Source organism: Micromys minutus (genome assembly GCF_963924665.1).
Source record: "Micromys minutus genome assembly, chromosome: 4".
NCBI lineage: Eukaryota > Metazoa > Chordata > Mammalia > Rodentia > Muridae > Micromys > Micromys minutus.
In genome coordinates this window covers 18,882,361-18,890,095 of record NC_137973.1, presented here as the reverse complement: position 1 = coordinate 18,890,095, position 7,735 = coordinate 18,882,361, and the positions used below count along the sequence as shown (strand labels likewise).

The 7,735-nt window shown below is 38.5% G+C and overlaps 1 pseudogene across 1 annotated transcript; it reads right to left on the bottom strand.

The window, feature by feature from the left end:
* Positions 1-3,467: 3,467 nt before the first annotated feature.
* On the bottom strand, positions 3,468-3,935 carry LOC308419624 (large ribosomal subunit protein eL29-like; annotated as a pseudogene). The gene has a single exon. The product of its transcript is annotated as a large ribosomal subunit protein eL29-like (transcript).
* Positions 3,936-7,735: the final 3,800 nt, after the last annotated feature.

Here is a 7,735-nt window from a genome sequence, read left to right as displayed (position 1 = left end):
ATCAATTTGGATGATTTGGGAGGTGCAGGAGAATCTGGGAGGAATTTGGAGAGGAGAAGGAATTTGATGAAATTATGTTCCATGAAATTCTCAAAACATGAATAAAGATACTAAAAAAAAAAAAAAAAAAAGAATGCCACAGCATCCTTCCTTTCTGCTTACTGCTATGATGCCTGAAAAATGCAATGACTAATCTTCCAGCCCTGTGTGCTGTTGTCTGGTAATTTCTTTATTGATTCTTACCTGTGAGAAAAAGATTCTGACAAAATACATAGATTCTTTGTTAGAGGCACCAGATAACATAGAAGATCAACAGAGTGTTCCCTGGAAGCTTCTTCTTCTTGTTGTTGTTGTTGCTTTGTTTTGAAAAGTTAAGTTGCTTTTTAGATTTCCCTCTGCTTTTTCTGGGCATTTCAGAAAGGGCATATGAAGCTACAATGTAGATTCACTCCTCTTGCAATAGGCATGGAGGAGGTGGTGGACTGGGAAGAGCTTTCAAACATTAAGAACAGGTAATAGCTATTTTGTTTACGACAGAAACACGGAGAACAGCAAACACAGTGCACTTAGGTGAGTATCCCATCCTGGCCTAGGGGGAGCTGGAAAATAATTCCCATTCTCAGAGACAGGTGCTGGTATAAGCATCCCCCTGACCCCCAGGCTAGCCCACTCACTGCCTTTGATTAGGCACTGGTCTTGTTTTTCCATACTAAAATGAGTTTCCAATAGTAAACCGCACAGCAGACTCCCTTAGAGAGCATTCTACGGTGCATCTCCAGGGACACCACAGTCTGCTTAGCTGTCTTTGGTTCTTTCTGAGCTGACTCACATTAGAAAACCGTGTTCTCACAAACCTTCAAAACCCGGGACATAACTTGATGAAATTGGAGAGAATGCCTGCGAGTCCACGGCATAAACCACATGGATCTATTTTCTGCTCTTCTTCAGTGAGCAACATCTCCATGGTTCCAGCAGCTCTTTTTCTGAGAGGAAATTTAAAACAGTTTAATGAAATTTAATTGAATTACTGCCTGTTTCTACCTCCACAGTGGATGTCAGCACTGTTACCAGTAAGCATGTTTTTTTCCTTTGACACCATCAAATCACAATTCTCCTTATGTTTGTCGCCATGACACATCTTATTGCTTGCTCACACAAGGTGGGCCAAAAGTCAAGTATGTGGAATTTTCTTCCCTGAAGATCTAAGCCTTGCTCAGTATAGTTTCCTGAGGTTAGTGCTGCACATAAAAATTTTAAGGTACACTAGGATCTTGAGTGTATTGCGCAGTAGATGATTGTTTTATACCATGTAATATAGATTAGTAGCTTAAAATTAATAGCAAGCATGCATTTTCATACATTTTTCAAGGATCAGGACTCTGGCAGCATCCTCTACTCAACATTTTTGGTTAAAGGTATTGGACTGAAACCAGCTGGAGGTTTCCATAAGCTAAATCTAGCCTCAGCCAGGACATGAGTTGATCTGTCTAACCCTAGCCGCTCTGTCATTATCCGGGAATACGTTAGAGAAACGATGGTTTCACTCTTTAAATAGTGGCTCATGCAAGGAGACAAGTGGGAATTGTCAATCTACTCCCCAGCTATAGCAGATATTTTGGTGGACCCTCTAAGCAGAGAACCATCGTGACTGTGAAAATTTTCCTGCTTAGTGTGAAATGACAGAGAAGCATGCCAGCAACCAACAGAGCAGGTAATTGACAGCAAGAATTGTAGAAATGGATGAGAATATTCAACATCTTTAGTCAGCTAGGTCAACCACAAGGGCACTGTCCTGAGTTTCTGAAGATATAAACCCTAGTGAATTGCGTTTTCTTAAATGACTATATACATTTTTTCAAGTATTTAACCTAATCTAAGTGAAAAAATGACACAAGGTTAAGAAGAATGTAGAATATGTTACCAAAGCTACTGGTAAATGGTGACGAAAAATTCTACAGTGTGGGAGAGTTATATTTGCCAACTAATTGCACTTGCCTGCCATTGACTCTGAGGGTGTTTTTTGCAACAACTATATTCAAGTGACAAACATAATTATCATTAAAGAAAAATGGAATTCAAATGAGTATTTTGAAGAAATGGAAGCGCTCTCTCATCCATTTCTGCTAGGTACTGGGGTTATTATCCTGGTAGATGAAAATATAAGACCAAGAAAATTACATTATTTTATAATGACAGATCATAGAAGGGGAAAAATCTTCTATTCTTTCATGGAAGAAAACAGGAAATTTCTCAATTTAGGGAGGGGTGTGGTGTGAGTAAGTAATTTTCTATGGTTTACAGAGATGGAAAGTTCAAAATCATCTCCAATGAACACTGAAACTCAGGCTCATGAGTACACATTGAGGGAAAAGCAGAACACCCAAAGGGGTAGGTAGTAAGAAGTCATGGGGGAAAGAATGAGGTAAGGGCTAAGATGCCAGTGTAGGAAAGTATACATTTTGCTTTATAATTTTCTGTATCTTCAAAAACTGTGAAGCCAGCTTAGAGTTGAATCAACAGATGAATGTATAAGACAACATCCTACACAATCAATGCAATTTTTTCAGTCATTAAATATGGTAACATTATATTTGCATGGATGAGGTCATTGTGTTACATGAAAGATGACACACTCAGATATGTATTTCACACTTCCTGTCCATGTGATTCTAGGTTTTAATTTGTGTATATATGTATGCGAGAGAGAGGAAAAGGAAAAGAAGGAGAGAAGGGAAGTGAGGGAGGGAGGGAGTGAGAGAGAAAGAGAGAGAGAGAGAGAGAGAGAGAGAGAGACTGTAAAGAGACCATGAGAAGAAAGGGAAAGATCTTTAAAATGGGTAGGAAGAAAGCCTATGTACTGTAACATATGTGACATGAAGCATGAATGTACATGTGAGGGCAGAGACCATCAAGAGGGGTCTGAAAGGTGCGAACAAAGGTGTACAAACACAGACAAGTCCTGTGAGCTGCAACAAAACGTTAAATATACACAAATCACTGTAACACTTTCGATCTGCACTGAACACATCAAAAGATGTCAGAGGAAAAAAAGCTTCATTTTATGGTTGAGATATCTTGTAAAATTCTTTTACCTTCCTTTCCTCATGTCATTATATAGACAACAGTTCCTAGGATAATTAATCCTGGTAAATAATTTAGCATTATGCTGTTTTGCACTTTGTGATTATGAATTATTTGCCTAGGTTATGCATATAAAAACATATACATTTTATATTAGCACGGATTTACTATTTTTGCAACAGTCCCATTAGTAATTTGACCAAACAGTAGTCACATTTCCTTTAGCTAAATTTTATATAATTAACTGATTGGCCATACACTGGCTTATTTTTTTTTTCTTGTCTCAAGTTTATTTGTAAAAACAGCATAGGACACTGGTCATTTGCAATAGTGTGTAGGTGGGTGTCACAGCAGTCCGTCTGTCTTCACTTTGGCAGGGGCCTTTTCTATGGAGCCTTCACAGGGGCCTGGGCACCTTTGGGAGCCTGAGCTGGAGCCGAAGCCTGGGCCTGAGCTGGAGCTTTGACCTCTGCCTTGGTTTGGTTTGAACCTTGGGCTTTGGTTGGCAGAGCCTACGACCCTTGGCCATGTAGCTTCGAATCTTCTTCCCAAGCTTGGGGTGAGCGATGAAAGCCAAACGGCTGAGTTTGCGGCTGGGGCCATTTGGCATCTTGGGCTTGATGACCTCAGGCTTCAGAAGGGCCTTGATGGCCTCTGAGCGTGCACTGCCTTTGCATTGCTGGCCTGCATCTTCAGGCCTTTCTTGTTGTGCTTCTTGGCAAAACGCATGTTCCTCAGGAACTTGGGATCAACCCCCTTAAGAGATTCGTATCTTTGTGACTGGGTTTCTTGATGCCATTCCTGTGCCATTTGCGGGACTGGTTGTGTGTGGTGTAGTTCTTGGACTTGGCCATGTCTGCATGGTAACCCGCGGCTCCCGCAGTGCCTGGGACCCGAAGAAAAAGAGAGCCATACACTAGCTTATAATTTGCCTTCATATTTGGTGACTTTAAAGGATGAAAAAAAAAAAGGAAGCTTCCATTACTAATATTATGAAGTCCCATTTCAATGCCAATTGAAATTATTTCCTCCCAACTTTCCTTTTTTTTTTTAGTATGGTTTTAGAAATTCATAATGTACAAAAATAATTTTCATTGATATCCCTGAAAATTGTTGTAAACATTATAATTATCAGTTATTATTTTTGTAAACAGTACAAGAATGTTCTGAGTCCTTTTCTAAAATGTTAAATTCCCAGGGCAAACTGCATAACCAACTTCACTCATTTTAATTATTTTATTGACTTTCAAAAATCAAATTAGAATTCTTTATTTCAGTCACTAATTGTACAGCTTAGGGTGTGGAGACAGAAGAAGTTTAAAATGTATGATAAATGTTGTCATATAATAACTAATAGATAACACTAAGCTGAATTAGTCATTCAAATTACCAATAATTATGTCATGCTGATGAATGGGAGGCTCATGATTGTCTACTTGGTATGTGTTCCTCAGTTTTTGAAAGGGACTTAAAGGAAGTTGTGGCAAATTCACACTGTTGATATAACTTAATCAGTTCTATCATGATCATTGGATTTGTGGCTCTTATTTTTAAGGATTGCCTATAAGGAAATAATCAAGGCCAAGGATTCTGAAGTTATTTCTTCTAAGGTCCATGGATCCCTACTTTTGTACAATGTCCTAATAGCCCATTCTTTGTTTTTATAAAGAAATAAATTATATTAGATTCTGGACTAGACTTGTTTAACTTCAATCACCTCTGTGAAGTTTCTGTCACCTTTAGTTACCTCTTTTATGAACCAGTTTGGATTTTGTGAATGGAATTATATAGGTGACAAGCCTTTAGTGTAGGAAGGACTTTGGTGATTTTACATTTCCTACTGTTCAACCCTTTGCAAAATCTGTTCTGTCTAAATATAAATACATTCACTAACTTATTTCCAGTGACTCCAACACTGTGACATAAGGAGACATTATAACTACACGTAGGTTACAAAAATACAATGACTTCCCTTCTGTTAAGATATTGTACTCTGTCTTTAAAGATGTCCAACTGCCATCTTTTGAGTATGTCATGTTCAGGCCCACAGGGAAATAATCGGATGTCTTCAGATGAGGCTCAGTTTCCTGGCATCACATGGATGACTTTAGAAGCAGCCTGTATGGAGCTGAAATTGACTGTGATCTTAGCAGTCAACTTGGAAGTATGTGATACTGGGAACTCAGGTAGCTAGGTATGTTTTAACTTATATAAACTAGAATAAGAATGTATATTTTGGTGATCATTATAGTTTAACTATACACCAACAATCAAATACACAGTTTATCAGTAGTAACCCCACAACCAAAGCAAAAGTTCCAGTGATATAAAACATTTTTTTTTCTATTCGATACTACATTCTAAAAGCAGTCCATAAACTTGAATTCTGGTAAGAAACTTGCAGATTCTATGGTTGAAGAGAATTTTCTGTAGTCAATAGCAGAAGATCCCGGTGAAGAGTTGGGGAAATTTTAAATCACTAAACCTATGGATTGATAGTAATTCTCTTTGTATTAGTTGTCAGTTAGTTTACTGTTATTATAATGAAATACCAGAAACAATTAACATGCAAGAAAAAGGGCTTTATTTTTTAGTTAATTATTTTATTCATTTACACCCCCCCCCACCGCCATCCATCTCAGAGTTCTTCACCCCATCCCTACTCCCTTCCACTCTGAGAGGGTATCCCTGATCTGTATCATGCTTTCCCTATGCTATCAAGTCTCTACAGGATTAGGTGCATCCTTCCCCACTGAGGCTGGACAAGGCAGCTATGTATGCTCTTTGCTTTGAGGCTTAGTCTTTCGGAGCTCCCAGGGGTCCAGTTTGGTTGACACTGGTTGTCTTCCTATAAGGTTGCCATCTCCTTTAGCTTCTTTAATCCTTCCTCTAACTCTTCCATAGGGGTCCCCAACCTCAGTCTAATGGTTGGTGTAAGTATCTGCATCTGTCTCAGTCAACCTGGTGGTAAAGCCTCTTAGAAGAGAGCCATGCTCGGCTCCAGTTATGCATGTCCTTTCGGGTCTGGTTACCATACTCAGGATGATATTTTCTAGTTTCATCTAGTTGCCTGCAAAATTCAGGATGCCCTCATTTTTAATAGCTGAATAGTATTATATTGTGTTAATGAACCATATTATCTGTACCCATTTTTTTTTTTTTTGGTTGAGGGACATCTGGGTTGCTTCCAGTTTCTGGTTATTGTACATAAGGGTGCTATGAACATAGTAGAGCACATGTCCTTGTGGTATGTTAGAGCATCATTTAGGTATATGTCTAGGAACAGTACATCTGGTTATTCAGGTATTACTATTTCCAATTTTTTAAGAAACCCCCAGATTTATTTCCAGAGTGGTTGTAATGATTTGCAATCCAACCAGCTAAGGAGAAGTGCACCTCTGTCTCCACATCCTTGCCAGCTTGTGCTGTCAAGTTGAGGTTTTGATCTTAGGCGTTCTGATTAGTGTAAGGTAGAATGACAAGTTATGTTTTGACTTAGGATTTTAGAAATTCCATTCCAAGATCAGATAGGCACATTGCTCTAGGAGTCTGATAAGAGCACCAAGTAGCAGTGGCAGGGAATGTGAGCCAGATTAAATGGCCCACTTCACAATTTAGAATGGAAAGAGGAGAGAGAGTGTGAGAAAAAAAATGGGGGACAGAGACAAACAGAGAAACAGAGACAGACAGACAGACAGACAGAGAGACAGACAGAGACAGAAAGAGACAGAGAGATAGAGAAACAGAGAGAGACTTTGGTTGCAGAATCCTATTTGATGGCATACTTCTAACATATTAAGTATAGGACCCATATCTCCTAGAAAAATTATCTGGTGACCAAGCATTCTGTCCACAGGCCTTTGGGAGATATTTAACATCCAAATATTAATAACATCTCTATGGGCAAGAATCCAGACTCTCCTGTGACACTGTTATGTGAAACTAAGAAAACTAAAGAAACACAAAGATATTGATATCTCTGGAATTGATATTTTTTCTAAGATCTTGAAGAGTAGAAAGTGGGATGTGTTTTTTACTGCAGACCTTCTATTTCATAAATATTTTATAGTTTCCCTCTCATTCTTGGGATTTTCTCAAAACTCTGAAGCAATAGAAAATTCCCCTTATCCCATAGGCAATAAATGCAGAGATTGTGCAGAGGATGTAGTTTCTTTTCTCCAGGGAAACTTTAATGAGATATTGGTAATCTTTAGATCTTGCCCTATTTTCTGACAAATCTTGATCAAAATACAGCATGTGACTATCATTACTGTGCCCTGAATTCTTCTCTGACCACCATCTTAAAATGCCCTTGGCCGGTCAGTTGCCGTCCCCCTCTTTCATGCATTCCCTCTGCTCCAATTAGTTCTCAGCTCTCAGTAGACCCACCTTATTCTGTTTTTCCTGTTATCGTAGTATCTGAGTAATGTTTCTACTTACATAATGCATTCTGACTGGAAAACCCACTGTATAGCAGGGTTTGTTTTCAGTAATAACAAGGTAACCCTTTTTGTTCTTTTGTATTTTTACTAATTCTTGAACTTGTGTGTATTGTGTAGAGATTAGTTTAACTCTTTTGTTGTTTTTGTTTTTGTTTTATTTATTTTTTGATGGATAGAGCCATGAAAATTAGGTCTGTGGTTATGCTACTTAT